The following is a 17,989-nucleotide window of genomic DNA, read 5'->3' as shown; positions in this document are numbered from 1 at the left end:
AAACCTAGTGAAGGCCTTCTCTAAATCATTCATTCGGGTCTCCAAACCTGAAACTCTATTTTCCATGTTTGGGGCTTGCTGTTGTTGCTGGAAACCCGGTGGCCCCATGGCTTTTTGTGGACCTTGGTTGCTCCACAAGAAATTGGGATGACTCTTCCAACCCGGATTGTAGGTGTTGTTGTATGGGTTTCCTTGATTCCTCATTGCATTACCTACAAAATCAACATTCTCAACTGAAGATGCATCACCAATAGAGATCGGATAATCAGAGGGAGCATGTCCTCCACCACACCCAGTGCAAGTAGTCAGGGCTGCCACTCTATTCAAAGTTAGGAGAACTAACTTCATACTCAATGATTCCACTTGAGCCGCCAATGAGGTTACTACATCTATCTTATGGAGGCCGACCACCTTTTTCTTCTCCCTAGCATTCCATTGGTAGCTGTTTAACCCCATTTCTTCAATTAGTTGACGGGCCTCACTAGGGGTCTTGCTACCTAAGGTACCTCCTGCTGCCGTATCCAAGAGTTGCCTTGTACTCAGATTTAAACCGTTGTAAAATGTCTGAACAATCATCTACTCCAGGAATCCATGTTGCGGGCACTTTCTCAGGAGCTCCTTGAACCTTTCCCACGTCTCAAATAGAGACTCCAATTCCAATTGTACAAAGGATGAGATCTCATTCCTAAGCTTTGCGGATTTTATGAGAGGGAAATAATGGGCAAGAAAAACTTCTACCATCTCCTCCCATGTAGTAATTGATGCTCTAGGTAATGAGTGTAGCCACTGCTTCGCTCTCCCTTTCAAGGAAAATGGGAAGGCTCTCAACTTGATGGCATCATCCGTTACCCTGTTTATCTTAAGCATGTCGTACACCTCAAGAAAGTTCTCTATATAACTGTTTGGATCCTCATCGGCCAAACCATTAAACTGTGCAGATTGCTGCAACATGTGGATGAATGCCGGCTTCGGCTCAAAGTTCTGAGCTGTAATCGGGGGATGCACAATGCTCGATTGTGTCCCCAATACTGAAGGTCTGGAATAATCGGATATTGTCCGCTGCTGCTCATTCTGTTCTTCCATGTTTTCAGATTCTTCTACTTCCAAATCAGCTAGATTAGACTGTTCTTGCACAAGTTCTTTCCTTTTTCTTCTAAGTGTACGTTCGAGCTCGGGATCTCCTTCAATCAATATCGAAGGGTTCCCTCGGGTCATAACTTGGAGCTGCACCAAAAGAAAGAAAACAAAATCAGAACGATGATAGAAAAGAAGATATGAAATAGAATGAATGAATAGCTAAGAAAATAAAGTGCAAAGTATCTCTAAACGCCTACTCCCCGGCAACGCAGCCAAAAACATGACACGTCCGTATATGCGTATAAATCGCAAGTGCACGGGTGTGGAAGTAATAATCCCAGATGAGTGGGTATCTATCCACAAAGAGTAGGGAATAAAAACAATTAAGTTGTTTCTTAACTAATGTGGAAGATGAATAGTGATAAGTGTGACAAAATATGAAATAACCAAAATAAAAGCAACAAGATAGAGAGCACAAGTAAAGGAGAAGGTAAGGTAATCGATAAAGATGGGGTACCCGGATATTGATCCGCCTAAGACAATCGTTTCAAGTGCAAGAACCCTCTATTATACTTCCTAATTGATGCAACAATCAGTCATGGAAATCCTTAATTACATGATCCCAAATCTAAAGTCAACCATGCCTAACTCTATACATGTCCCGGAGGAGAGATTGAATAACCTCTCAACCTCACACTCGCATAGAATTGCAATGGGCTCTAGGGCTTCCTAGTGATAAACCCCTATTCCTATGTATAGACCTAACCCTTTGGTCCAGGTGGAAGATCCCTAGCCACAATTAAGCCCTAGGTACTAAAATCACTTCAGCGCTTCACTCCGTTGCACTCGCAACTAAGCCCCAGGGGAAGGTCATCCCTTAGCCCATTCACTCTACTATGGCCGCAAAGAACTCATGGAACATGGAGGTAGGATAGATCACACCGGAGGGGAAAGGGGACGCTCCGCTACCTCTCGACTCACCCTCTCAACCCTCTCCAATCTAGCTTTGTTTAACTCTCATGGTGTGTCACTCACTCACAAGAGTTACCAACAAGAACTCTCAACCCTAGTGTTACTCCAGGGGAGTATTCATACAATCAAATCTCCAAGATTAGAACTCACAATAAACATCAATTAATTGAAAGCATAATAAAGAGATTCAATGAAACAAATACATCCTAGGGTTCACAAATACCCAAGTACCCACTAGGGGTTTAGCTCTCCATGGAGCTAGATACAATCAATGAAATTGAATGTTAAAACAACGCATCCATAGAAAACCCCCTCGATAGTCATGGCGATGGTCTTGTGGAGAGTCTTCTACTCGTCGCAAGGGTCCCTTTGTTCGGCCTAGCATACACCTCGTCGGATCAGTGCCGATGAAAGATCTTCAACTAACCTTCTTCCAAACGGCGCGCGATGTCAGAGTCGTAGAACCTATCCAAAGCCCTAGCCAATACCTCTCAAAACCCTAGCCGCCGTCCTCTCTCAAGTTGGGGAAAAGATGGAGAAAAGAATGCTAAAATCGGGGATGAAATCGGCTTTTAAAGGGCTGGAATTGGCAATCCACACGCCCATGTGGGTGCCCCTGTGGATTTTTCACACGGGCGTGTGGAATTTCCACACACCCGTGTGGATTCTCTGTTTTTCTGTTTTCTCGGCCGGTTGTAAATAGTGCTACTGCGGTATTTTTGCTACAGTGTTTTCTACAATACCCTGCTACAGTACCGGCCTGAAATACTTCTGAATCCATACTTTCATCGTGTATTGCCTTGCTTCTTTAATAACAGACATGTTGGTGGAGATCTTATTCTATATGCACAAGTCGGAATGCTTGAATGTGACTGCTCTTGTGCCCCTCCAAATACTTGTGCTAACTCGCGTACGAGGAGGTTGGCACACATTCCTGTATCTGGAACCTGACCTATGTCTTCGCGTTTGAACCTTAGCAAGATTTCCTCCAAATTAGTGCATTACGACCCACATTGGCTTCTTTCTCTCATAATCGGCCTCACAACCCTACCTACATGAAAGTAACATAAATACACCCATATTAGCGTTACAACCCGAGAAAAGTAATGCTCAACACAAGGAAAGAACACTTCATATTCTTATCGCACAAGCACTTATCAGTAGCTATCCACTGTGCATTCACATAATTATTATTATGATCTTTTGTGCACTCGTGCTTCAGGTTCCCAGATTTAATTTACACAGTTAACTTGTCTTTATACATAGGAGAAGCCCACAGATACTATGGGCAACCTCGTTTGCAAAATGCTTTACATCTTTACTTGTTTTTTGGCTTAAAATTCATGATGTATTTGTTCCTTATACCATAATTCATGATAGCTTCTCGTAATTGTTGAAAACTTTTGAATTTCATGCCAATTGTGAGATCTGGATCTCTCATGTTAGTCTTTTTATTAAAATTAGCATACTTGGGCCTTGCAGGATCCAAGTTTTCTTCATCTGTGCTTGAGCCAGACTGTAAGTGATCAAAGTCGTCGATGTCAGATTCTTTATGTTCAATAATAAAGTCAGTCTCCTTGCCAACAAATTGTGTAACTTCCTCAATATTTTCTTGTTGTTCTGCTTGCTGGTCTTGCTTCTCATGTTTTTCCTCTTCAGGATCATCCTCGATAAGGTTCTTCTCAAAGTCTTCCTTAGGATCTTTCTCTTATGGTTCTTCAAATTCACCACTATTGAAGCTATATTTTGAATTATGTAGGTCACTGGCCTGTTCGTCATTTTTCTCCTCTATTTTTTTCCTTACATCACGAAATGCAAAGTTTTCTAATCCAACATCTTCTCCTAATTGTACAGTTGCTACACCATCATCTTTCCTTGCTAGTTCAAGATCATCGAAGTCATTTTTAATTTCAACTAATGCCTTATGTCCATGATTAATTTCTAAGCACCAAAAAGTAGTACAATCTATATATAACTTCAACACCTTTAGCAATGTTAAGTATTTCTAATTTAGATATCTTATCTTGAGAACAAAAATCAATAAACCCTGCTAGCTTGTACTCATGCCACTTGTAAATGTGACACACCTCTTGCGTGTGAGTCGCAAGTGCACGGGTTTGTCAAAGTAATAAGTCCCAGGTGAGTGGGTTATCGTATCCACAAGAAATAGTGAATAGAAACACAATGATTGCTACTTAACTAAGTGAAGATGAAATAGTAATGGTGTGGATAAAATCAATGTGAACGAGACTAAAGAAAATAAGAAAGAGAGGCACGATAAAATGAGAGGAAAGGCAATCGATAGAAAGTGGGGCACTCGGATATTGCTTCCCCTAGGGTTATTGCTTCAAGTGCAAGACCAACTATCATATCTCCTAACTGATACTTAATGAGTCATAGAAATCCTAAAATACACGGTCCCAAACCTAAGGTCAACCGTGACTAACTCTACACTATGTCCTGGAGGAGAAATTGCTCATTCTCAACACCTTACACTGTGCAAAGTTGCAAGAACTTCTTGGGATTATAATTAATAAATCCTATTTCTATATGTAGATCTAACCCTTTGGTCCAGGTGAAAGACCCCTAGTCATGATTAAGCCCTAGATACTAAGGATTACTTCAACGCTTGACTCTGTTTCTCACGCAACTAAACCCCAGTGGAGTTCCTCTCTTAGCACTTCACTCTATTATGTATGCAAAGAATTGTAGGAAATGGAGGTAGGATAAATCACGCCAGAGGGGAAAGGGGACGCTCCGCTACCTCTCGACTCACCCTCTCGACCCTCTTCAATTTTGGTTTATCTAACTCTCATGGTGTGTCACCCACTCACAAGGATTAAAAATGTAGACTCTCAACCCTAGTTTCACTCTAAGGGAGAAATCAATCAACAAGCATTCAATATTGGAACTCAATTAAAGACATCAATTAAGGAAAATATAATAAAAGGTCAATGAAATAATAGTATCTTAGAGTTTACAAGTCCAAGTACCCACTAGGAGGCTTAGCTCTCCATAGAACAAGATACAATCAATAATGAAATAGAAAGTAAAAACATGTAATCCATAAGAAAAACCCCCTCGGTATTCATGTCGATGGTCTTGTGGAGTAGCCTCATCCTTTCCAAAGGTCCCCTTGTCAAGCCTAGGGCACACCTCGCCGGATCGGTGCCGATGAAAGCTTCCCAAATAACTATCTTCCAAGAGAAATGCGGTGTTGAAGCCATAGAACCACTCTAAAAGCCTTGCCAAATCCCCTCTAAACCCTAACCGCAAGCTTCTCAAAAGATGGAGAAAAGATGGAAAGAAGGATTCTGAAATTGGGCTGAATCGGGACTTTATATAGTGCTGGAATCGGGAATCCACACGGGCATATGGAATTTTCACACGCCCATGTGAATCTGCAGAACTTGGTTTTTAGCGGCCCGTGAACAGTAACTGCTACAGTACCACCTATAGTACTCCACCAAAATACTCCCAAATCCACACATTTCATCGAGGTAACACAAACGGGCACACATCTATGCTGTAGATCACGTTGCATCTTCAAGGTGAAGCACATTTGACGGGAATCTTGCTAGCCTTGCACAAGTCAGAACATATGAGTGTGACTACCTTTGTGCCCCTCCAATTTACATATTCCATCAAGCATAATGGAGGTTGGCACACACTCATATATCTTCAAGCACAACTTCTGTCTTCTCGTGTGTCCACTTCAAGATTCCATCAACATAATGCATTTGCAATCTACTTTTGCTCCTTTCTTCTCTATTTGGCTCCACAACCCTATATGCACAGAAGAACACATAAACACACATATTAGTGATAAATCCTGATAAAAGTAATGCTTATCGTTAAAAAAAGAATATTTCATATTCTTAGAACTCAAGCACTTATCAAAATGTCACCACTTGTGTGGTACATGTTAATTGTGAAATTCTCTAAATTGTGTTCTGGAACAAAAAATTGAAATATTGTTAGGCTACTGCCCACCAATGGATAAAACTAAATTACTATGATATAATTAAACTATACTACTGGTAACTAAACAATTGTTAACTAAACTTCAATATCCAGGGCTAGATCTACTCCTCATTTTCTAGAATGGTAGGTGAACCAATACATGATTAAATTTCTAAATGCAGAAAAAGTGGTTGCAACTACACTACTAGGGTATAACTGAAGTAGGACGTTAACATTCAATTATGTAAAAAAAAAAACCTACACAAATAAATTCTGCACAATTATGGCAAAGAACTTGAGTCCTAAAAGGCATTATAAGATTTCCTTAAACCCTAATTAGCTTATTGTTATTTATTCTGAGAAAACTTGAGTCGTAAATGGCACAATCCAAAGCAAATACAAAAAAAAAGACATAATAAGGCAAACCCACTCAGTTTGCTAAAAAATACCTAATTTTGGGCCCTCACTTAACCTAAATACCCTCAAACATAATTCGCTTATAATTTCTTGAAGGAGAGAAGAACTTACTGTATATTGCATCTCCGATATCCACAGGTCGTATCATTCAGTCGACTTCCATGTTCAAACCTAGAATGACTTCCGACTTCTGACTCCTGACTCCCGACTCCCGAATGGTTATGCCCTAGTAAATGGTCACCTCCGGTGAATGTGCAACACCTCTCACTTATTGTCCTCTTTGACTAGAAAAGGAGAAGAAGAAGACAAAGAAGATGAAGAAGTACTCGGGAGAAGAGGGACTGGGGAGAAAAGGAGGAGGAGTGATGATGAGGTGGCCCCATTTTTTAAATGACAAGGGTTTTCTCTGGTGATTTGTAGTAACAAATAACTAATGGAGGTCAACATCAAAAGATGACCAGTCAAAACCCTCACCACGTCATTACTCCGGCACCCACATCAACTTATTTCCATCGGAAAGATGAGGGTATCCTCCCGCTGAACATAAATCATAGTGTAATATCCGAAAATAAACAAATTGAAATGCGGTATCTGTTTTGAAATATGGGTATAGTTTAGTACCGAAGAAGATTATTAACCTATATATATATTTGTATGTATTGCATAATTTTTTTTTTACATTTCTATGCATTATGTTTTAAGTTAGGGGCCACAATAGGATGTTTTGCATTAAACTTTGGGATCTAAATATGTTATATATGGAAGATCTGAGGTGTATATGCAAAGAAATGTTTTTAGGGATATGTTATGTTCTTTCTATTTTTTTTTGTAGATAATTCATTATTTTTATGTTTTACGCTGAGAGAGAATTAAAAATGAAGCGATTTCCAATTGAAAGTTGTCTTTATTTATTTCATTGTTATTTTACATTGAGAGATCTTTGTTTAAGAGGTTCCAATTGAAAGTTCAGTAGAATCAAAACTAAACTGATATCGTTTTATTTCTCTATCAATAAGTCATCACATCGGCAAAGATAGAAGTAAAGATGAAATAAATTTTAAAACAATTTTCTTTATTTCATTTAGATTAATGGTGCATTTCAATTTGTTTTTGTAATTTAACTAGAAGAAATGACAAAGGCAAATATCCAACGTTGAAGTAGATAGTGACATGGATGAGGTGCAGGAGAAGGAATCATATGAGATAGATTTGCGGAATAAGAGAAGTATATTTTTTTAATTTAGAGTATTGGAAGCATACCTACTACGGCATAACCTTGATGTGATACCCATTGAGAAGAATGTTTGTGGAAATATTGTTGGAACAATTCTTAATATTGATGGGAAATCAAGGAATAACTTATAAATCAGACTTGATTTGGTAGATATGGAATTCATTGTCAGCTCCATCCTAAGTATCTTCCCATTGGAGATCAAAATTGTCATTCACTTCGTATTCAAAAGCGATAGTTTTTAGTTTTCATTAGCAGCTCTTATATTAAGAAGTTTGAGTTTGTAAAAATAAGCTATATAACCCTTAGTATTCTCCAATATTAATTACTTTCTCAAAATATTCTATATAACTCTTAGTATTTTCCTACATCAATTACTTCCTCAAAATAATCAAAAGCTAAATCAAAGCACCAAAATATTACATACTTTCATATTCCCTTGATTGACATAAAGTAGATGCATGCAAGTGTATACGTCAATCGAAGTAATATATACAAAAGCAAGGTCGAAACCATAGAGACTAGGTAGTAGAAGTACGAACACTATCTTTGTTAGCTAACTAAAACATGAATCAAATTTTACCTTCAGAATTGAAAAGAAATAATAAAAACAAGAAAAAGACCAAATCAAGGGAGTGCAGAATTGAATGCAATGAATAGAGAACTACCCGGATCGATTTCACTTGGGAATTTAATGAATAAGATTATTGCAATTCAATAGAGATTAAACCTTAGCTAACCGGAACCAAGGAAACCAAAAACACACCAAGTGCTCTTTAGACTCTTTAGTGTCTAAAACTATGCTTAGGGTGGAAGTGAATCTCTCCTACTCCTACCCTCGCATGATTTTAATGAGCTCTAGGCTCTCTAAGTCGAGAAACGGGGATGAACCACTGAAATTCCAATCGTAAGGTACACGGCTCCCTTACTATATCTAGCAAGCATCAGTGATACCTACTCATCCAAGTGTGATTTATTCACAAGGATCTCTCAATACACAAGTGAAATTATAATGGTAAAGCCAGTTTTCAAAATGCAAAACCAACAATGAAAACAAGGATGAATCCAGAAGCATAACATAAATCTATATTAAAAGGCAATCAAAAGATAAAGCAATCCCAAGCTACATCAATCTGGGCACTTAAGGGAGTTAGCTTTCCGTGGCGTTCATGTTCATCAATACAAGTTGAATCTCAATCTCTAAAACCCAAAACATATAAAGAAAATCCCCTTTTTTTAATGCCTTGTGGTTGGAGATGATGTGAGCCGTTATCATCAACAATGGATCATTAAAGCGGTGACTCCTTCAAACTCCTTCTTTAATCATTCAAGCCTCCTTCAACCATAGCCAAAGAATTCCAGAACGTTTTTCCCCAAATTCCGCTAAAACTTGGATACCCTAGAAAGCTCTTCAAAACTTCAATTAATACTAACAGGCCCAACCATTACATGGGTAGGTACACAGGCGTGTACCTTGCCTATGTAACTTCTGGGAGAAAACCCAAAACTCAAGGAACTTTTGGGTATACGGGCTGCTGTACATGGCCGTGTACTTCTGTTTTGGTAATGTATCTCCAGGACTTTTTCTTCTTCTTCTTCTGTCCATTAATTACACACCCATGCAACCTTTACTCTTTTCATACTCTTGTCTGGGATGCGCTATGTGATCTTTCAAAAGTACACAGGTTTGTACTTAGTTTACACAGGCATGTTCTTCTTTATAGAAGCTATTCGGAGGTTGATGAATGCTGCTCAGCTGAAATGTACATGGGTAGCTACACGGCGTGTACCTTGCCCGTGTATATCTTTGTTTGATGGTTTTGGCATCGATTTACTCCCAATTTGCTTCCTTTGGCTCTTGTTGTGCTTCTTCCAACCTGTGATACAAAATGAAAAACTAAGTGCCAATTATCCACATAAAAAAAGCTAAAATGGTCAATTAAGTTCTAAATATGATTGATAAAACATGTATAAAATAGCACTTATAAAATATTCTGGGCTATGTTTAGCCATGTACTACTCCTAGAACACAAATGTCCTATTTTCAAAACCTAAATTGACTCAAATTCACTCTAATGTCAAAGAGCAACTAAGATAAAGCAATTTGGATAACTTTGTGTTAATGACGTGGGCCTAAATGAATGCAAATTGCAACAAGAAATGATTCAATTCAAGAATTATTCAAAACACACAAACTAGCTAAAACAAAAACTAAAGCAAATGAAACTTGGGTTGCCTCCCAAGAAGCGCTTGTTTTATGCCACTTAGCTTGACGTATCTACATAAATCAAGGAGCTTCATAAAGATGAAACAACCCCCTATACCTATGACTAGTATCACAATTCGAACATGCAATAGGTTCATAAACTGAAATGATCTCACCAAAGAAATAATTATGGTCAATGGCTGATGACATCACTCCTTTGGTACAAACTAAAGATATGTTAGTCTATTGTTGGCTCCTTGGTTTCTGTTTACACGGTGGAGGTTGCAGCAATGGCTCCTTCTCAAAAATCTCCATCACATCGATATTCTGAGCCGATTCTTCAGCTTCTTCAAGTAGTTCATTCAACAGATCCTCATCCAACATTTCTTGTACACAATTAGAAATAACATCATCAATAGAGTCAATTGCAAAACATGTATCATCCTCAATAGGTGAGTGCCTCATTTGTGGTGAAGCTTGAAGACAACTTTTTCTTCACCAAATCACAACACCATTTGTCCATTATTCATATCAATTAGAGCTTTAGATGTTGCAAGAAAGGGGTGACAAAAAATCAAAGGCACTTCCACTTCTTGACCGACATCAAGAATGACAAAGTGGATAGGGAAAATAAATTTATCCACTTTGACGAGCATATCTTCCACCACACCCCTTGGGAATCGAATCGATCTATCGGCCAATTGAATTGTCATCTTGGTCAGAGTCAATTCACCTAACCCTAGCTTCATGAAAATCTTGTAGGGCATTACATTGATGTTTGCACCCAAGTTGGCTAAAGCACTCTCTTCAATAGAATCTCTAATTACACAAGGAATTATGAAGCTACTTGGGTCCTTCAATTTTCTTGGGAATTTGTTTTGTAGGATATACGAGCACTCTTCACTCAATATTGCGATTGACATTTCTAAAAGCTTCTTTTTGTTGGTTAGGAGATCCTTCAAGAATTTTGCATACTTGGTCATTTATGCTAATGCCTCAACAAACAGAAGGTTGATATGAAGTTGTTTGAACAACTCTAGAAACCACTTGAACTGGTCATCGGCTTCACTTTTCTTTAGTCGGGAATGATAAGGAATTCTCGGTTGGTATTCCTTAACAATGGCCTTCTCAATCACGTCCCTCTTTCTTTTTTTCTCTTCAACTTCAATTGGTCTCACTTTTTCAGAGCCTTGGCTTTGTTCAGCTCTCATTTCCACTTCTTGGCCACTTCTCAATGTGATTGCCTTAACATGTTCCCTAGGTTTCACTAGATACACTTTTGGGGTTATAAACCCATCAATCTTCTTGCTCAAAAACTGCACTTGAGCCGCTAAAGCCTTCACAGCATCAACCTCAAACACTCCAGTTGCCTTCACTTGTTTAGCTCTTGAATTCCATTGGTAACTATTCATTACCATGTCTTCAAATAACTTCCTAGCCTCATCTAATGTCTTGTTACCCATGGCCCCATCGACTGCGACATCAATGGTTTGCTTGACACTTTGATTCAATCCTTGGTAAAAAAGTTTGGACCTCCATCCAACCCGGTAATCCGTGTTGTGGGCATCGTCTTACAAGATCCTTGTACCTTTCGCAAGCTTCATAGAGTGTCTCACCATCTTGTTGAGTGAAAGAAGCAATGTCATGTCGAAGTTTTGTTGTCCTTCCCAGTGGAAAATAACGATTTAGGAATAGCTTGGCCAATTAATCCCAAGTAGTAACCGAAGCTCTACGTAATTTTTGTAGCCATTCCTTAGCCCTCGACTTCAATGAAAACAGAAAGACCTTAAATGAATAGCATCATTGGTAACCCCATTTAGCTTCAACATGCAAGCACCTCTAAGAAAGTACTCAAGTGAGCATTGGGTTCTTCATCCGGTAAACAATGGAATGAACACGATTGTTGAACCATTTAGATGAAGGCCGGCTTGTAATCAAATGTGGTGGCAGTAACCGGAGACCACACTAGGCTTGATTGTGTTCCATCAAATGTGGGTCTGGCATAATTGGCTAAAGCCTTCAGTTGTGTTTTTTATTCGGCCATACTCAATGAATTCGAACTCTCAAAATCTTAAGTCAACTATCTAACCCTTCTATGGAACTTTTGTTCAATCTCTGAATCTTGCTTAACAAGTTTTGATTTGTTCGAACGGGCTATGCACAAGCTCCTAAAAGGTTAACAAAAGAGATAAAATCAGTGATAATCCACAACTAAGAAAAGGGAAAAAAGTAAAAGAAGAGGATAACTAAAAACAAAAAGAGGAAGAGAAACTAAAATAGCTAGTCTAGGAAATAAGAGTGTTACTAATATATCTAGTCCCTGGCAATGGCTCAAAAAAAATTTGATCGACATAAAGTAGATACACGCAAGTGTACGCGTCAATCGAAGTAATACATGCAAAAGCAAGGTCGAATCCATAGAGACTAGATAGTAGAAGTACTAACCCTATCTTTGTTAGCTAACTAAAGCACAAATCAAATTTTACTTTTAAAATTAAAAAGAAATAATAAAAACAAGCAAAAGACCAAATCAAGGGAGTAAGAAACTCAACACAATGAATAGAGCAATGCCCTGATCGATTTCACTTAATCGGAATGAAACAAATCTAAAACACACCAAGTGCTCTCTTAAGACTCCTTAGTGTCTAAACCTATGGTTATGGTGGAAGTGAATCTCTCCTACTCCTACCCTTGCATGATTGCAATGAGCTCTAGGATATCCATGTCAAAATTAGGGATGAAACACCAAAATTTCATTCGAAAGGTACATGGCGCCCTTAGTATCTTTAGTGAGCATTAGTGATACCTACTCATCCAAGTGTGATCTATTAGCAAGGATCTCTTAATATACAAGTGAAATCATAATGGTAAAGCCACTTTTCGATATGCAAAACCAACAATGAAAACAAGGATGAATCTGCAAGCAAACGGTAAATTTAATTTAAAAGGCAATCAAAAGATAAAACAATGCCAAATTACATCAATCCGGGCACTCAAGGGAGTTAGACCTCCATGGGCTCATGTTCATCAATACAAGGTAAATCTCAATCTCTAAAACCCTAAACATATATAGAAAAACCCCCTTTCTCAATTCCATGTAGTTGGAGATTATTTGAGCCACTATCGTCGCCAATGGATCGTCACTCCAGTGACTCCTTCAAACTCCTTCTTCAATCCTTCAAGCCTTCTTCAACCATAGCCAAAGAACTCCAAAATCTTTTTCCCCAAATTTGGACAAAATTTATATGCCCTAAAAAACTATTCAAAACTTTAATTTATACTAATAGGGCCCGTCTGTTACACGATAGTGTAACTCCTTGGAGAAAACCCAGAAACTTACGAAACTTTGGTGTACATGAGCTACTGTACAAGGCCGTGTACTTTTGTTGTTGGTCGTGTATCTCCCAGGTCTTCTTCTTCTCTTGTCTCTTAGTTACACACCCATGCAACCTTTACTCTTCCTGTGCTCTTATCTAGGATGCGCTTTGTGATCTTTCAATTGTACACAGGTGTGTACTTAGTTTACACGGGTATGTTCTTCTTGGTAGAAGCTATCGGGAGGTTGCTGAATGCTGCTTGGTCAAAATGCATATAGGTAGGTACACCGGTGCATCCCCTACCTATGTATCTCTCTGTTTGATGGTTTTGGCATCGATTTACTGCCGATTTGCTTCCTTTAGCTCTTGTTGTGCTTCTTTCAACTTGTGGTACAAAATGAACAACTAAGTACCAATTATCCTTAGAAACAAAGCTCAAATGGTCGATTAAGTGCTAAATACAATTGATAAAACATGTATAAAATAGCACTTATAATCCCTGGATTGACCAATTATCTCATAACATAATAGATAATTTTTGACTTGATGACATGAAGTTTGGTGATGATTAGATGGACATGTGATTAACGGTGTCAGTTTCTCCCAATTGAAAAGAACTCATCCTTGAGTTTGGCTTATTTCCAACATGATATGGAGAAAGATCCCTCATGTTGCATGTTACCGATTCTCCTCACAACTCCACTTTGTATGCATTATCTCCAATTTATTGCAAAACTTTAAAAGGTCCATCAGCTCTCTATTTGAGCTTAGTGTAATGCTTAGGTGGGGAGTGATCCTTGCTCAAGTGCACCCAAACTTGATCACCTTGTTATAAATCATAGCCTCAAGGTGCTTGTTCACATACTCATATTTCAAAATTTTCTTCAAAATGCACTTCATCACTTGCCCATATAACTCCTTAATATACTTAGCACGCTCATCCGCATCTCTACTATAGCTTTGATTGATGGACAATGACACCAAATTAACAGTACTAATTGGATTGCATCCATACACCACTTCGAATGGACCTTTACCAGTTGTTTGGCTACTAGACTGGTCATAAGCAAATTCAACTTGTGGTAGAATAAGGTCCCATTGCCAAATGTAGTCTCCCACTAAACTGCTCAGTAAATTACCCAAATTCTAATTTACCATCTCAGTTTGCTCATTGGTATGAGGATGATATGTTGAACTAAAATGTAGCGCTATTCCTATCTTCCGCCAAAGAGTGCACTAAAAATGACCAACGAATTTTGGATCCTAGTTTGATGTCATGGTCTTTTGGATGACATGTCGACTTACAATTTTCCTAAAATCAAGGATAGCCACATTGGTTGCATCTAAGTTTCTAGAACAAGGTATAAAATGCACCACTTTGGAGAACCGAACAACTACCACCATCACATAATCTTTGCCCCGTTGTGTTTTAGGTAAACCCACGTCAAAATCCATGCTTACATCTTGTTAATGGGACTAGTAATGGAGTATAGAGCTCTGCATTTTGTGAAGTAGACTTTGTGAGATGACAAGTTTGACAACACTGGATGTAGTGAGCCATATTTCTAATAATTCTTGGCCAATAGAATAGGTCGACTAGGAGTGCCATAGCCATATCTTGTCTAAAATGACCACTAAGTCCTCTATTGTAAACTTCTCTAATTAAATCTTAGTGTAAAGAACCACTTAGGATGCACAAACGGCTATAGTTAAAGAGAAATTCATCATAAAAAAAACTCCTTGTAGGGCCCTCAGAACATTCTCCCATCACCTTGCAAAAGAATGCATCTTCTTTGTGTGGCTCTTTAATTCCTTCAAAACCAAGGACATTGACTTGCATTGTGGACAACAAGGAATGTCTATGACTCAGAGCATCCACTACTCGGTTTAAGGCTCCTTTTGTGCTTGATGAGAAATGTATACTCCTATAAAAATTCAACCCACTGAGCATGACTTACTTTCAGTTTGTGTTGCCTATTAATGTTCACTAACTTCTCATGATTGGAATAGAGAATGAATTCCTTAGGAATTAAATAGTGCCTCTAATTCCCCAAAGTTCAAATTATGGCATAAAATTCCTAGTCACATATTGAGTAGTTTCTATGTGAAAGCTCTTTGCTAAAAAAAATTGATAGGCTTTCCGCCTTCGTGTTAGAACCACTCTAATTTCCATAGTGGATGCTTCACATTTGAGTTTAAATACCTTTTCAAAGTTTGGTAAAGCAAGGATAGGAGCTTTGGTCATCTTCTCCTTGATTAGTTTAAGACTTGCTCATGCATCCTATGTTCATAGGGAAAATCTTCCTTTCAAGCACTCAGTGATTAGCAAGGCAAGATTGCTAAAATTATGAATGAAACATCGTTAAAATGAAGCCACTATGTGAAAACTCCAGACTTCATGGATTTTTGCTGGAGTTAGCCATGAGAGAATAACCTCCACCTTTGTAGAATCCAGATGAATGCTGCCACCAACAACATAATAACCCAAGAACACATAACTACTAGTTATTAACTCACATTTCTTCAGGTTGACATAGAGCTTTTGCTTGTCCAACACTTCTAAGACTTTGTGGAGGTTCTTAAGAAGCCCCTTTGGCCCTATGATATACATAAGAATGTCAACAAAATAGACCACCACAAAAATGCTAATAAACAGCTTGAAAACAAAGTTTTTCAGTCACATAAATGTGCGTGATCATTAGAAAAACCAAATGGCATTATCAACCACTCATACAACCCATCATGCATTTTAAAAGTTGTTTTCCATTTATGTCCAGGTTTTATTCGAATATGGTGGTATCCACTTCTAAGATAAAATTTTGAGAACATACTATCACCATGAAGTTAGTCTAGCATGTCATTAAGGTGTTGATTAGGAAATCAGCATTTGATGGTAATTTTATTAACTACCCTGCTATCCACGCACATGTGAAAAGACCCATCTTTCTTTTGACCAAGAAGGCTATAACAATACAAGGACTTATGTTGTCCCACACAAATCCTTTCCTTAAAAGCTCATCCACCTGTCATTGAAGCTCAGTACTCTCCATTGAGTTCATCGTAATTGATGTGTTCTCTGTAAGTATACGGGTCGCACACAGGTAATATAGTGATACCCGTGAGCGGTAGGGTTGTCAAACCACAGGGACTAGACTAAAAATACTAACTTAACACTGATCTCTAGTGGCAATCAAGATGATAATGGAGTTGAGCACAAAGAAAATATGATTGGATGGAAGATAAGAAAAAGGAAAGATGGTAGTAAAGGCTATTAGATTAAGTGACGACAAAAGAGAACAATGCCTCGGGATGTTCACCTTGTACTAAAGGGATGCTCACCTACTCTTAGGTCTTACCAGGTACATTCTAGGGTTCTAATGTGTGCTTAGAAGCAATGTGACATCTATGGTTCTCAATTGCACCAAGTTTTACTAGGGTAACTATGGTCTCATGCACATTAAGTTTTGCAACCACACAAGGCAATCACAACTATGGCAATCCACACATTAAATTTTACCAAAGCAACTATGCAAATCAAACACATCAAGTTATACCAACACACGATTAAATACACGAACCAAAAGAACTCCATAGAATCAAAGAGTAAAGGTGTTCATAGCATTCAAAGTACAAAGCTCCCACCCCGTGGCACCGTGGCTAGTTAGCCCCTCATGGGGGGCTACAATATGGAGGAGCAAAGACTAGATCTAGAGAAAGAGGACATGACTCCATTTACTCTTAGATATGTCTCCAATGTTGAGCTCCTTGTTCTAATACCACTTCTCTTGTGCCTCCAATTTACTCCTTTACTCCTTAGAATGTGTGTATAAGCTCGATCTTCATCCCCATCAAAGTTCTCCCGGTGGAGAAAAAGATCCCTGAACAAAGATGATCATGAAAACCCTAGAAACTAGAGTTAAAAGGGCACCATTTGGGCTCGATATAGTCTATCCACGATCGTGCCTCGGATTGTATCATGCTGGGAGCAAAAAAGTGACAAGGAGTGTCTCAGCCTGAGAAGTTCGGGAGCAAGGACATGATCGTGTCATGGACACCCAGCTCGTGTCAATAATTTTCCAATGAGTTTAATGATGGCCTGGGTTATTCGGGGGCATTGACACGATCGTATCCTGACAGTGTCGATCTTGCAAATATCCTTTAGCACCGAAATCACAATGAATAACAAATGGCTGAGAACTTCAGGTGGAATGACACAAGCGTGTCCCGCCCATGTCAGACTTGAACACTTGACTCCTCTGGGGTACTTTCATCTTGAATTTGCTCCAAAACATATTGAGCTCCTGAATTCTGTACATATGACAAAAATAACCATAATAACACTGCTCATGTATAAAAGTACACTTGAGAACAAGAAAAGTAATGAAATTGGGGTATGCAATCATATATACAAAGTGCACTCATGAAATACCCCCACACTTAAGTTGTTGCTTATCCTCAAGCAACCATCAAACATTCAATAACAAAAGCGATGAGTGTAATGTTTCCGATCTCAGGGCAGAGATGATAAATTTTAGACAAAGGGGAGGCATGGGTGCTAGTAAAGACATGAATGTACAAGAACGACAATACTTCTGCTCCCAAAACCTGGTGTGTGTGTGTGTGTGTGTGTGTGTGTGTGTGTGTGTGTGTGTACAAAACCCTACTTGTGTTCCGCATAGTCAATAGTATATACAAAGGCATAAAATGCAAGTATGGTAGTTTGAAACACCCTAGAGGTAGCCTTTCCCCCCGGTAGGTCGTCAAATGTACATTTGTGATGCCCAAAATTTGACTATTCAAGAGCGG

At 38.6% G+C, this 17,989-nt stretch overlaps 2 non-coding genes across 2 annotated transcripts; both read left to right on the top strand.

Annotated features, from left to right (window-relative positions):
- The first annotated feature begins 586 nt into the window (after nt 1-586).
- LOC120264171 lies at nt 587-693 on the top strand. Its single transcript, XR_005537343.1, has one exon. It is a non-coding gene; the product is annotated as a small nucleolar RNA R71 (small nucleolar RNA).
- A 10,722-nt stretch (nt 694-11,415) lies between these two features.
- LOC120264190 lies at nt 11,416-11,522 on the top strand. Its single transcript, XR_005537360.1, has one exon. It is a non-coding gene; the product is annotated as a small nucleolar RNA R71 (small nucleolar RNA).
- Nucleotides 11,523-17,989: the final 6,467 nt, after the last annotated feature.

The sequence above is a fragment of the Dioscorea cayenensis genome, chromosome 6, assembly GCF_009730915.1.
Source record: "Dioscorea cayenensis subsp. rotundata cultivar TDr96_F1 chromosome 6, TDr96_F1_v2_PseudoChromosome.rev07_lg8_w22 25.fasta, whole genome shotgun sequence".
NCBI classification, from domain to species: Eukaryota; Viridiplantae; Streptophyta; class Magnoliopsida; order Dioscoreales; family Dioscoreaceae; genus Dioscorea; species Dioscorea cayenensis.
Note: the sequence above shows the minus strand (reverse complement) of the source record. Positions and strands in the feature narration are given on the sequence as shown.